Below are 15,105 nucleotides of genomic sequence, written 5' to 3'. Positions count from 1 at the left end.
CATTTCTCTGGAACAGCAATAATTTTCCTGGGTCAATTTGACCAGATTTGACCTGGGGCATATTCAATTATCCAAAAGTGTCACAACCCCCCAAAAAATCCCAATACACATTTTTTTAATCAAATTTAAAACTCCATTACTAACCATTTACATCAAGATTTGGTCCATTGGTGTTCTTTAACTCTCACGGATCATGATTCAATGAGGATAACTCTCGTTTTTCATTAAAATTAGTGGTAAAACTTTCTTAAATGTACATTGGAAAGCCCTAAATATAAATACAACAGTTTTACATGACATAGATGTCTTGTTTATTTTTTATTTATTTTTTATGAAGTGATGCTGATAAAATAACTCGACTCCTCTTCTGTCACATACTGCCCAGTTTTTTATGCTGCATTTAGCTGGTTTGGAAGGAATATATTGTCTAAAATGGACTTTAAAAAGGGTCAATTTGACCCGCAACATAACAGGAGGGTTAAAGAAGATGATTATGAAATTATAGAGGTCGAGCTTGTCGGTGTGAGGAGTGAGTTAATGTCTGTATAAGTCCTTTCTTTTTTTTCTGTTCTGTTTCTGGATCTGGTTTTTGTTTGTTTGTTGTTTTGTGTTACTGTTAATTTAACTTTCCCCTGTGTTTTATTGTTTTATTGTTTATTTGCTTTGGTGTCATGTGTATAAGGTTAAATTTGAATTAAAAAAAATATTAAAAAAAACATAAATCTATTTTTAAGTGTTAAACTTCCTCTCTCAACTTCTTCCTCTTGATATTGTTAGTTTATTGCTGCAATAACCAGTTAGCTACTGTCAACAACAACCAGACAGCAAGCTAAAACTAGCCAACATGAATTAGTCTAAGTGTTCGCCACGTGTCATGGAAAAATAATTTGAAAAGCTTTACTTAAACTAATGTGTCACCAGTTTCTGAGGGTGGCTAGAAATAATGTATAACTGAGCTTAGCCCAGAGTACAACTGTTAAAAAAAAATAACTAAACATGGATGAATAGTCAAAAAGGTAATGATATTTGGACGCCTCACTGATCAGACAGCAAATGAAAAGTGTTACATATGAGTGAGTAAGGTAGGGACTGTTTGTGCTTAAATAACAACATCTCTTTGATCAGAATAAAATGACATATTGCGAGAAATATGACTTATGTGATGTGAATGAGACCGAAATATATGTCACACAAGACTAATCTATTTTCAATGCAAAGGTTGTATTACAATATTGTGTTTTCATTATTTTTAGATTATTGTGTAGATCATTGAGTAGTTTGATTGTTCAGTGATCCGATTACTACTTCTCTTGTTTAATCCTGGAACACTATCGTTGGGTGATTTTCACCCGAGCTAACACATTCACATGATTTTCATTACATTGCGTTTGTCTGAGTGTCATGGGTCCCTTGGGTAGCTTCAGCATCGTCTTTGACGTCTTTAAAGGCGTAGGTGTTTCCTTATTCAAAACCCGCTTTTTCCTACAGGCACTTGTTTTTGTTTCTCTCTCCTGCAGCTGTTTGTGTGTCAAGGAGACTGTGCCTTCCCCAGGGAAGTCTCAAATGTCCCAGGAATGGGTGGACTGAACACCAAGTTTCCAGTTTCATCATTTTTTTGTTTTAGAAATTTTTGGTCCCGAATTCAATCAATTAATCAATCAACCTTTATTTGTTTAGCGCCAAATCACAACAAACGCTATCTCAAGACACTTTTACAAACATAGGAGGTCTAGACCACTCTATGTCAAATTATGAACAGAGACCCAACTTCAAGACAGGGTAAGACTCAGTCTGACCCCACCTTAATCCATCATGAGCATTGCACATCGCAGTATTTAGCTAGTGGCGAGGAAAAACTTCCTTTTAACAGGCAGAAACCTCAGGCTATTCCAAATCATTTTCAGTAATTTTGGAGCATTTTTACAGGGTTCTCCCCATGATACATTGTTTTCATTGCACAGTTTAAAATAAAAACACCACTACTCTAATTTGTCATGTATTGTCATATTTTGATGAAAAGAAGAAGAAAAGTACTTTATTAATCCCTAGGGGGGAAATTCATTTTTTTCACTCATGCTATTTTTTGGGCATGCTACACTTACATATATACATACAAATGCACACACATGCAGTGAACATGCTAAGGGAGAGATGTCAGAATGAGGATACTGCCGTCAACCAGCACACCCTGAGCAGTTGGGGGTTCGGTGCCTTGCTCAAGGGCACCTCCGCAGTGCCCAGGCATGTGAACCAGCACCTCTCCAGCCACCAGTCCACTTGCCAAACTTCGTCCAGGCGACCCTTCGATTCCCAAGCCAAGTCCCTATGGACTGAGCTACTGCCACCCCCCAAAATCAAAAGTACTTTTTATTGGGTATATTATATCAGGTAAAAAACACCCGGCGTTAGTGATGGTGTTACTAATTTTAGCAATAGTGTTCTTAAGGTTATTACTGTACACAAAACACTATAATATGAAGGACACATGTTAGCAACAGTTCTTCATTTTTATGTTAATATCATAAGTTAGAGATATATGTTTGTACATGTTTACTGCCAAGAGAGTGTTCGCAAATCCAGGTATTGCCAAGAAACCCTGTAGCTGTGTTGCGTCCCTCATCTGGTAGTCTAACATATTAATTTTGCCCTTTGATAGTTCATACAGCAGCAGTTATGAATTATTAAGTTTATAAATTGGTTGTGAGTCAGCCAGTTAAACACACATCATTATAATTCATGTGTTGAGTAATTACTCGGCTCAAAAGATTCACCTGAAATGTTACATGTGGTGCTTAAACTAAGCCTGTGCTGAAGTTAAGTTACTATCACAGTTTGCATTTAACATTCCCTCATTCTCATCTCACTACTATTTCCCCCTATTTGAGGGTACAACATGAACAGTACATTAATATTACTTGGTCCTTTCTGCGTGTTTACATAAAAAAGATTAAAATAGCCTGTTTTATTGTTTTGAAAGAGAAAACATGCAATAAAAATGAAAGCCGTGCATCCTCCAGCATCAAATTAAAACAAAGACAACATTTCCATCTCTATTCACATCGTACCTCCAGGCAAAACAATTGTCAATGGCAACATTTCAGGAATTTCCCCTGAGGCTGACTCATCCGAATCAAGCGAGGTACATCTCTTACCTCTACCATCAGGGTATGACGGTGTTGTGCATGTGGCTTTGCGGTTGTTTTAGTTAAGCAATGTCACACAGGAGGAGTTCTGTTGTACAGAATATGAAGACACCAAAGATTATCACAGCTGTGCTGATACTAAGAATAACAGTATGGTAGAGAGTTTGATATTGTTTTTAGATAACAGTTCTTTAAACAGCACAGATACACTCCCAGCGCCTTTTCATTCCCAGGGCTTCAGTACATAACTAACTCTGACTATTCTGCGCTTCTGTATATACTTTATTATTATTCTATTTCATTTTATGTTTATTTGATCATATTTTTATCTTATTTTATTCTATTTTTATTTGATCATTATTTTATTTTATTCTATTTTTATTTGATCATTATTTTATTTTATTCTATTTTTATTTGATCATTATTTTATTTTATTCTATTTTTATTTGATCATTATTTTACCTTATTTTATTCAATTTTTATTTGATCATTATTTTACCTTATTTTATTCTATTTTTATTTGATCATTATTTTATTTTATTTTACTCTATTTTTATTTGATCATCAATATTAAGTATTTCTGATTCTGATACGTTCACTGTTAAAAGAAATTGGCAAATAAAGTAGTGCCCTACTTTAACTGTTACAAACATCACATTAACATTTTCATGCACAGTTGCTTCTTTAAATATGTCTAGTATGTGCATAAGTGCATGTATCTGAATGTCTAATTGTGTCTTTAATTCTCAGTTATTAGATGAATGTGCTCAGAATGCCTGAGGCAGACTTCTAGGTATAGTTGTAAAATCCCTGTGCCGTTATACTGTACTGTATATCAGCACTCATGGAACTCCTCTCATCCAACTCAACTCAACTCAACTCAACTTTATTTATATAGCACCTTTCATACATAGAAACATGTAGCCCAAAGTGCTTCACAGAGTAACAGACAGTAAGAAAACAACAGCAATGGTAGAATTATAGAAGGCATGAAAAAAGAAGAAATACTTAAAAAAGAAAAGAAAATCAACACAGTAAAATTAATAAAATAAGTAAGAGTGAAAATAAAAGTTAAAAATAAGGTAGAGTTAACGAGATCAGGTGAACACAATAAATAAATAAGATAAATAAATACATGTTAAAACAATGGTTTAGATAATAATGATAAAAATTATAATAAAATAATAAAATAAAATAATAATAAAAATAATAATAATAATGATACTGATAATGCAGTCCAGGGCTAAAATAAATTACTCCACATTAAAAGCTAGATTAAAAAGGTAAGTCTTAAGTCCAATCAAATCACTCAGTAGAAACTGTGGTATTATATTGCGCTGGTGGTTTGTATCTTCTTTCTGTGTGAATCCATTCAAGCCTCTCTTGAGTGTTGGAGTATGATTACGCTTTTAAAAGCAATCCAGCAACTTCAGTCTTTACAAGAAATCTAACTGACCTTTTTCTTGGATGTGAAATGGGAGTCTCCACGGAGAGGGGAATTCTGGGGGAGTTTTCTCTCCAGGTGACGCTCCCACTCTCCCCCTGCATCTCATTTGACTAGCAAATGTTTATGCAAATCCACTCAGCTATTGAGTGGGACGCAGGTAGAGGTGAGTTTACAAAGTGGGATGGGTCAGGTCAGACGTGTGTGTGTGTGTGTGTGTGTGTGTCTGTGCGTGTGTGTGTGAAAGTGCAGAGAAAGAGGGATTATTTTGTGCATGCACCATCTTGCCCCCCTCCACAATAGTTTTATGTAATCAAAATGTACACACTTGAAACATCGCATTTTTCATGCAATATTTGATAAGAGGGGTGGTGCCCATGTGTGTGTGTGTGTGTGTTTGTGTGTGTAAGACAGTGTGTGTTCATTGAGTTGCCGGTGTTGCATCACAAAAGAATGAGCGACACATGTACCTTCCTCTTTGTAGTTGCACAACAGCTCTCTTCTTGTTCCCTCTCCTCCTGCGTGCACGCGCATGTGTGTGTGTGTGTGTGTGTGTGTGTGTGTGTGTGTGTGTGCGTGTGTGTGGATCTTTCTTCATTCATATGCAGCCTCTTGTAGTAAGTTGTGCTTGTAGTGAAGACTGAGAGGAAGTTGTCACAAAGAGGGGAAGTGTGTAGTAAAAATATGTCAAGATATGTCAAGTATTGTACACCTCATTGAGAGAGTTTCCTCTTTTTCGCTCGTGCACGCGGCGTTGGGGCGTGTGTGCTCTTGTTTGTGTGTTGTTCTTGTCCTTCTTGTGTGTGTGCATGTTGCAAAAAAAAAGAGGGATCCACCCGACGCCAATGTGACAGGCATATAAAATGACTGGATCTTTCTCTTGTTGTTCCTCGTTCATCAGACTTCCTCTGATGAAGTTCTCCATGAGGCGATTAAACAGTGAAATAAAGATGGTTTCCCCTTTTCGACGGTTAATTTAGCCCTCCAAAAATCCTTAATCTGACCTGTGCTGACCTTTCGATCACTCTTGAGGGTAAAAATGTCTGCAGCAGTTTTCAACACACATGAGGAAAAAAAGCAGCATGCAGGTTGTTGTGTGTGAAAAGTTTGCGAAAGTGTGAAATTGCAGCGGAAAAACAAATTCTTGATATATGTGACCTAGATATGTAAACCATGGTTGTGTCACCATTGTGTCACTTGCATCACTCCTTAGGCACACATGTATGCACGCCGTGTTCTCTGTGTGTGTGTGAGTATGTTTGAGTGACCCAGGAAGCTTTGCTGTGTCTCTCTCTTCCTTCCCACAGCTGGTATCTCTCACTTCCTGCTGTCTTCCTCTGTCCACTCTCCGTCTGCGGCCGCTCGTGTCCGGATTCCTGGTGTTTCCAATCGTCACATGACCGAGCTCGAGGAAAAGAGGGTAGCTGCTGTGTCATCTTGGAGTAAGTACGTGACTGTGTTTTTGTGATTTCATTCATTCTTATTCTCCTTATCACCTCCAGCGTGACTCTCAGTCTGCTCTTGTTGTCAGTACGCCGCTTTACACGGGTTCTACAGTTTGGACACCATGACCACCAGTTATCAGTATGTCTGCATGGCACTGTGATTCAGTCTCTGATTGGCTGTCAATATTTAAGTTATCATGACTCGTACTTTATGACTTAAAACAACAAGCCTTGCTTTTTTCTATCACAAGATGAGACTCTTAAAGTGCAGTCGCAGGGGTGTGTGTCTGTTCTGCTTCTTAAACACTGACTCAAACAATGAAATTTGGACTGATCTGTTCCCAAACTATGATCCATTAATTGCTCACACTTGTGGTTTGCCTTTTAACACATCAAACTAAACACAACAATCCTCACTAAGGCATATAGACCAAAATATGAGGAACAATTTAATCCAGGTTTGGTTCACAGTTTAAGGTCAACTTCAGTTGACACACACACGCACACAGACACGCGTGATTACAAAGATCTGTGTTTCAAAAGGAGAGGTGTGAATGGTTTTCACACACGTGGCTTCTTCCTTGTTTTCATGCTGATCAAGTTTCTTTTTCTCTTTCTGGGAAACAGGGAGAGGAGAAGAGGAATGAGGAAGTTCACAGGAGGGACTGTATCTCCTATTTTGCATGTTTTTTGTTTCCATTAGGATAAGCAAACTTCAGCTTTTAGATATTCGAACTGCCAAGATGCAGAACAGCAAAAGAATAAAGAGGCAAAGTATGATCTTTGACTTCTCTTTAAACTGCTTATTGATGATGTAAGCTCTGTCTTGGTGTCCTTAAAACCAGTCTGGCAGTCTTGATCAGTTACACCGTATATGCTTGATTCTAAAAGAAAGCTGTATGAGATTTTCTTGGTAAAAAGAAACACCAGACATGTCGTGTGTGAGTGCAGGAAATGATCAACAAAGGGTTGAGAGGCACTGTTTTGTCCACAGGGGGCGCCAAAAGCAACACAAACCAAAATATACTCACAGGAGCTTCAAATCACATCTTTAGCACTTCAGAAAGGACTCATGTGTACTTAATTACTGTGGTGGTGGGGCATGGTGTAAGGCTCCGCTGCAGGTTTGTGGGAGCAGTGCCGGGTTTAATTAACACAGGTGAAGACTGTTTATTGATTGCTCTCCTCTTACCGGCAGTAGCATGCTGGACCTGGCAGAGAGGGGAGAAGAGCTGGAGGAGCAGGACCGGTCTCCTGCCGTGCAGGTTTTGAGCTGGTGCTTCAAAACAATAGAAGTAGATTTGTGTTTAAGGTGTTTTGGGAGGAAAATAAAGGAAAGATCAACGAGGACTCGAGTGTGGTCATTGGGTTGAGGAACCCTTAAACACAGTGGTGTGTTACAATTACCTTTTTGTAAAATGCATCACTTTATTTTTCTTTTCAGGTAAGAAGTTGAATACTTCTTGTGATTAACTAAACAGCCTCTATATCCTTAAATTGTATTTTTCTTTTTAAAAATATTTCTGGACATTTTTGTCTTTATTGGACAGGACAGCTGAAGAGAGATAGGACATGGATGGAGCAGAGAGAGGGCGAAGACTGTTTATTGATTGCTCTCCTCTTACCTGCAGTAGCATGCTGGACCTGGCAGAGAGGGGAGAAGAGCTGGAGGAGCAGGACTGGTCTCCTGCCGTGCAGGTTTTGAGCTGGTGCTTCAAAACAATAGAAGTAGATCTGTGTTTAAGGTGTTTTGGGAGGAAAATAAAGGAAAGATCATCGTGGACTCGAGTGTGGTCATTGGGTTGAGGAACCCTTAAACACAGTGGTGTGTTACAATTACCTTTTTGTAAAATGCATCACTTTATTTTTCTTTTCAGGTAAGAAGTTGAATACTTCTTGTGATTAACTAAACAGCCTTTATATCCTTAAATGGTATTTTTCTTTTTTTTAAAAATTTTGGACATTTTTGTCTTTATTGGACAGGACAGCTGAAGAGAGGCAGGACATGGATGGAGCAGAGAGAGGGGAAGGACATGCAGCAAGTAGCCGGGCAGGGAGTCGAACCTGCGACTGTTGCGACGAGGACTACAGCCCCCGAATATGTCCAGCACTTAAACTGCTAGGCATCCCCTTAAAGAGTATTTCAATATGGGCCTCCTGACTTGCACTGCAAGATCACTTAAAAACCTGCTTTTCATTTTCCCTCCATGAAGATAACATTTTCTAACATTGATCTGACTTCTGGAAAAGTCTCAGACTTGACCTTGAGTTTGAAATTAAAGGTCTGGCAGCATATTTGATCTAGAAGCACAGATGTCTTTTTCAGAATATAAGCAGTGCTTCAAATAGACTGAATTCTATCTCAAGTTAAAAATATAGTAACATTAATACACAGGTGTTTGACCTTTTCTTCAAATCTAAAAGAACACAGGAGTGACTTGCAGGAAGAGAAATGAAAGAAAAAGAACAGATGATTAAAGGAAGGATCATTAAAACTAGGGAGTGATGCAAGAAAAGAAACACAGCCAGAATAAAATAGAGCACACCGAGGGTGTTGTATATAATCCAAACCTCAGGATCCGGCTGAGCGAGAACAGGCGAGAGTTTCCTAACACCCGCTGCAGGTCCTGACACGACTTCGATCGTGACACCGAGCCCCGGGATGGGATCGTGGAACAGGGAGTGAGACCAGACCCAGAAAAACGGGATTCCACTCTCACCGCCTGCTCACGGAGCAACATACCACTCCAAGAGTTTCCCACGAGAAAAACCTGGGGCGTTTTTCGGTCCAGGTAGAAGGAAAAAATAAAAAAAAGACTCAACAGAGACAGGAGAGACGGGGAGACAGATACTGAGAGGGATAAGGGATGGAAGCATGGGAAAAGCAGAGTGGGATGTGTAGGTGAATGCTGGGGGTATGACAGCAGAGGGATCAGGTGTGAGAAATCTTTAGATAGGCATCATGAGGACATCTCCAGACCTCAACTTTGATCCTTCAGTTGAGTCATGTTTTATATAATTGGCACAGAAGACATGACAACACCTGCATGGTTAAATACACCTTTGTAGCTGTTTACCTTGTGACAAACAAATACAGACACTTTCTGATAAATAGGCAGGGTGTGGCTCATGACCCACTAATGTACCTGGTATTGCCGGTGCTGTGACTTTTTTTTTTTTCTCCTCTTCCCCTTCCCTTCTTCCTCCCAACGCCTCCATCCATCCCTCGCTGTGAGTGTGTCAGGAGGATAGAGTCAGAGCAGTCAAACCTGTTCTTTGTCTTCATTTATCAGCTGGATCTCCAGGGATCTCTTTCCTTCACCACCTCTTCCTGCTCTTTTAAGGAACATTCAGGGGATTAATACACAGTACTTGTTGGGAATTAACGAGAGTCAAGGTAACAAAAGTTGCCTCTAAAACCTTTAATCTGTGGATCAACATGAGGAGGGTTCAGGATTTGGGTTGCACACATGCTGTGTAAGCTGGTGCTGAGGAGCACCTGCTTGGCAAAGAGTCCTCAGGCAGGGTTACTAACTGCCTGACCTTTGACCTCTCTGTGTGGGAGGCAACTAAAAGATCAATTTGAACAGTTTTGCATGCAAGGACCAGAGGCATTATTCACTTTTAAGTTGAGTGCAACACTTCTTACTGCTTGCATCTAAAATTTCAGCTCAATAAAATGGTTGGCGTTGAATTATTTCTTCATTTTTACATCAGAAGCAAAAAGTACTATGACAATCATCCACAGTTCTGCATTCACAGCTTACAAGGACACTGCTAATTTCTGGTCACAGTATCATAGATATACAGTTTATGAAGAACCACAGTTGGCCGGATAAGCTGATATGTTTCAAGATAGTGGTCAAAATAAAGGACTTCCTTGATTTCCATTTTTATGCAGCTGAAAGGAAATATTTCAGTTGAGGGGAAGTACTCCAAATCAGCATCTAACTTCAGCATTTGGGTATTAATGCTGGAGCTGTTAAAGCTGATGCACCGCTGTGAAAGCAACACCTCCCTGCAGCAGAAGTCGGCAGGACAGTTGAAGTATGCTGATTAAGCCCGGTGGTTTCCATCCTAGGCCCCCTGACAAGAGGTTGTGAGATAATTCAGGGGGTGAGAGATGATTAATGAGGCTGTAAAGGGAGAAAAAAAAACAAGGCTCTGCTACACAGAGGTGTTTAAGCGAAGGGACATTCCTCTTTTTTGAGGTCAAATACATCATACTTTGTCTTCTTTGTGCATCTAAATACAGTCATTTTGTTGTATGTGGAAATGCATGCACACCAGCTGTTAGTGTGTCAGCCTGAGAAACTGGGAACCGCTGGTATTACTGCAAGCACTCAACTTTAGTACTTGAGTAAAAGTATCGCTTCTGACATCACTCTGTGGTACAGTGTGATTTAAAACTACACTATTTTCCACTCAGAAAAAAAAGTGACTCAGAGCCAAGAAGAAATTTTCCATCCCCGCGCTGACTCACTCTTTGCATCTCATTTGCATAGCTTTGCATCCCACTGTGCTGCTTGCCAAGTTATCCATTCAGCTTGATATCTCTGAAATATTAGCTCTGGTGTGTGCCTGAAGGTCCATGTTATGATAGAGTAAATCCCAGAACTGAGACTTGGATCTGTCGCCCACCCTCAGACTGACAGCTGGGTTTTTTCTTTGTGAAGTCCCCACACAAGTCTGCGGACCTGAGACCAGAGGCCTGCAGCAACTGTATGGTTCTTTTTTTTTTTAAGTGTTTCATCTCATGTGCAAACACACACAGAAGAAGCTTTGAGACGTTTGTACAGCCACAGTACATCCTGTTCCAGAGAATACCCCCTCAACACACACACACATGCACACGCACACGCACACGCACACGCACACACACACACACACACACACACACACACACACACACACACACACACACACACACACACTCGCACCACAGTGTACATAGAGTTCCCCTTCATGATGATATCAAAACTCTACTTTTGTTCATTTGTTCCTCTCTTTATAATAGTTGTTTCAGGGCCCATCACTCTCAACTCATTTTGATTTATATTTCACCTTTCATACATTCCAGCATGCAGCCCAAAGTGCTTCACAAAAGAACAGAGCAGCAGAAAACAACAACAATAGGTAGAATGATACAAGGCTAAAACAAGATAGAAGAAATAATGTGGAATACTTAAAAAATTGAAATAAAATCAAGAAAATAAGGAAATTTAATCATAAAATCTATAAAAATAAAATCATATAAATACCAGAAAAATAAAATCATGTAAATACCAGAAGAAAAAAAATCATATAAACACCAGAAAAAAAATCATATAAATACCAGGAAAAAAAATATCATATAAACATCAGAAGAAAAAAACCCCATCAAAATCAAATCAACAAGATCAAATCATTTGAATACTGTAAAGATACAATTAAAATCATATAAATACCAGAAAAATTAAATTAAATCATACAAACACCAGAAAAAATTTAATCATCAAAATAAAATCAACAAAATAAAATCATATAAATACCAGAAAAAATCAAATAAAATCATACAGATATTTTAAAAATATGATTAAAATCATATAGATACCTGAAAAAAAGTTGTATAAATACTATAAAAATAAAATTAAAATCGTATAAATGCCAGAAAAATAAAATACAATCATATCAATATAACAGAAAGATAAAATAAAAGCATATAAATAGCAGAAAAATAAAATAACAAACAATAAAATAAGGATGCTAGAACAATGATGGTTATCGTACTACAGATGTTTACTCCAAAATAAAATTCAGATTAAAAAGGTGAGTCTTAAGTTTATTTTTAAAAACACCCAAATAGCTTGCTGTTTTAATTTCCAGAGGCAGTTTAGGGGCATGAAAAAAGAAAGCTCTCTAGCCTGCCCTTATGAGGGACACACAAGTAACACCTTTGTTCCTTCCCTTGAGGTGTAGAAAACTCCTTTTCAGTTAGTCAAAATAGTTATGAAGTGAAACTGCTAAAAAAAAAAAGTTGAATGTATCATTGGTGCAGCCCTTTTTGTTAGTTTTAGATTGGCATAGACAATGCTGAGTTGCAAGAAGTAAGTTGCGGTTAAGATACTGTACTGTAAACTTCTGCATGAATGAAACTAGAGGTTTCCAAATTTGGCTGACATGTTACTGTGGTGTTTGAGATGACAGGTGAAAGTAAGATACTTTTCCTGCACCCAAAAGGTTTTCTTGCAAGTTTTGGAGTATTTTGGATTTCATGTTACGCAAGATCGATTACAATAAAACACAACTTTGAACATGAGCAATCAATCAATCTTTATTTCCTTCATGACAGTTTATTGCCCATATTATCTCAAGATGCTTAATGATGATATATAAGTCAATTGCATTTATTTGTAAAGATCATGGAGTATCATGTCGTTCCACACTTGTCTTGCCTTTTCCTTTAATTTGACTGGTAGCGTTTTAATGCAACAATATCATTATCCTGAATTATTCTGGCCTGATAATCATGAGCTGATAATTAGATAGCCTCAATACACAAATCAAAAGGTGACACATTTCATGTCTGAAGAGAGCGTGACAGTGAAGCATTTCCATCACAGAAGCTTTTTGTCCAGTCAACAAGTTGTATTAAGTCCAGGGTTGGGCATTGTGTTGAGCTTACACCCAAAAAAGATGCACTAAAAAATTCTGATCTCCAGCCTATTTTAAGAAAGGAAGAAAAGGGCATGTCTGCAAAGAATACTGCACAAGTGTTCAAGAAAAGCTGACTTTTAAGTCCACAAAAGATTCTTTTTATGCTAACTTGCATTTAGTAAACAGAGCGGTCGTTGTGTAACTGCACCATTCAAGGATGTGGGATCCTTTGTCCCTACAACAATCACTCCCTCGTGACACCCGCCTATCATGTTTTGGATGAATTGTTACACTAGGCTAAGTGCTGGTTCAACATGTGTGTACTGTGAGTGTTAAAGTCATCACAGGCGGATGTGCGTGTTCAAACTTGTCCAGGATTCACAGAAAAGACAGGACCGTGTTGACTATATGTATTACAAAGAAACAGGTACAGAGAAAGATGAAGTGAAGGAGGGAGGCACCCATCAGTCTAAATCACTTCTTACTCATGTTACTGTACCTTTACTTTCATTTACGGTGTTTTGCCCTCATGTCTGTTTTTTTCTTTTTCCACTTAGGCCTCCTTTTTTTTGGTACCTGTTAGTCCTGCAGAGCGACCGACATCCTCAGTGCCATCAATCACACCTTGTGCTCATCTTGGCACGAACGGTGAGCCCCAAACACTTCTCAAACTTCACAACTTGCACACACACATCCTGTACTTAGTGAGGTGTGTGGAGGAGAGCATCAGAAGGGGCCCTGTCACTGTGACATACAATCTAACCCATTTCCAAGTGTCCTACGCAACATGCCCACACGCCTTTTTTGTATGTGTGTATGTGAGTTATCAAGGCCTGGTGTTTCCTGTTTTGCAATCCTCACCATGCCCTTCCAGATTCAATGACGGCCTGTTTTCTGCACCCGTCTGAGGGTGCAATCGAGACATATAAGTGCACGTTTACAGAGCCTCTTTGAGAAAGTAAGCAAAGAAGTGTCCCATTTTTGAAGATTTTTACTTCACAGAGCTTTAATACAATTGTTTGGGGATTCTCCAATTGATTCTGGCAAGCTCCAACTCCCATCAAATTTGAATCAGGACTCATTTTTAGCTGCAACAAATATAAAGTTATGGGCATGCCTCAAAAGTTGAAACTGAATTTTGGATTTCAAATTATGAGCTCTATCCTCTCTGTGCTTAAACTTTACCCACGTTTCAAATGGTAACTGTGCTCGATTTAATACTCAAATTCTTGTGAAGTGATTTAAATGAAGTGTTTCTGTATTTCAGATACAACTATATGAAAAAAGCCATTTCCCCTTCAATCCGCAACTGTTAAATCAGCAAAACAAACCAATAACTATCACTGGTTATTCACTGTATATAGCTATGGATGACACGTCTCCCATCTCCTCCCATTGTAATAAAGTGAAACCAAAACACATATCACACATATATATTCCTGATGGCATATTTTAGAGCCGAGACATTTGATTATCTGGCTGGTTGAACCCATAGACTTATAACATATGGACGTAGTATCCGTGACGTCACCCATCTGTTCCTGAGCTCTGTTTTGAAGCCAGTCGACGGCGGCAGCCATATTGGAAATGTGGAACTCAACCAGGCAGAGTGTGACGTAAAGGGGTGGAGTTTGAGCCTCCTAGCCAACAGCTATGTGTTCCCGACCAGGAGTCAAGTCAGTCATGTCCTTATTTGGGCAAAAACTCGTAATCTTAATATCTTCTCAACCGTCGTGTTAAAAAAAAATTCACCCACCGTACAGTGTGTGCCGAGAGAGAGATTTGCTACGAAGGGCCAAGCCATGTTTTGAACTAGGCTGTAAACATGTTTATTAATACAGCAAAGATCGTCTTTTTCCCATTCATGTCTATGTGGTTTTCGATGTTTCTGCAGCCAGCCTCAAGTGGATTCTCGATGAATTGCAGTTTATAACACTTATGCGTGGGCTTCATGGTTTGAGACCGGAGGTTGCCGCTTGTTTCTGTCTCACCATTCCTCTTCTACTCTACCAGAGCGGTCAATCATGACATCACATCTCCTCTTCTAAGCATCAAATAAACAATCACAATTAAAGTTCTCCAAAAATGTAAAAACTGGCACCTAATTCTGCTTTATAAGAACTAACTGCTTTAACAGAAACCATGCTTGAGAAAACTTTATTTGATGTGTATTTTCATTTTCTAGTTTGAGCCATGTTCCATCGGTTAACATGGAGGAGGCAGGATTGATGACCTATACTGCTGCCAGTCACCAGGAGGATCTGTAAAGGTTTAGGCTTCAGTTTGAGGGTTGAGAGTTGTTGTGATGTCAGTGTTTTCATACAGTCTGTGACTGTTTTTGAAACCGCCTACTATACTAGCAGTACGTACTGATTGGGCCAAAATTCAGTATGTAGTATGTGAACAAGAGCAAATTCTGCAGTATGCCAAAACTCAC

General features: G+C 38.8%; 1 long non-coding RNA gene across 2 annotated transcripts; it reads left to right on the top strand.

The window, feature by feature from the left end:
• The first annotated feature begins 6,841 nt into the window (after positions 1-6,841).
• LOC117824409 lies at positions 6,842-9,162 on the top strand. Of its 2 annotated transcripts, none has more exons than XR_004633584.1 (3): positions 6,842-7,476; positions 7,583-7,909; positions 8,016-9,162. It is a non-coding gene; the product is annotated as an uncharacterized LOC117824409 (long non-coding RNA). The 2 variants fall into 2 exon arrangements; XR_004633585.1 differs by having other exon boundaries at positions 6,843-7,424.
• Positions 9,163-15,105: the final 5,943 nt, after the last annotated feature.

This window comes from Notolabrus celidotus, chromosome 13 (genome assembly GCF_009762535.1).
Source record: "Notolabrus celidotus isolate fNotCel1 chromosome 13, fNotCel1.pri, whole genome shotgun sequence".
Classification (NCBI taxonomy): Eukaryota; Metazoa; Chordata; class Actinopteri; order Labriformes; family Labridae; genus Notolabrus; species Notolabrus celidotus.
The sequence above is the reverse complement of the archived record's forward strand: the minus strand, read 5'-3'. Positions and strand labels throughout refer to the sequence as shown.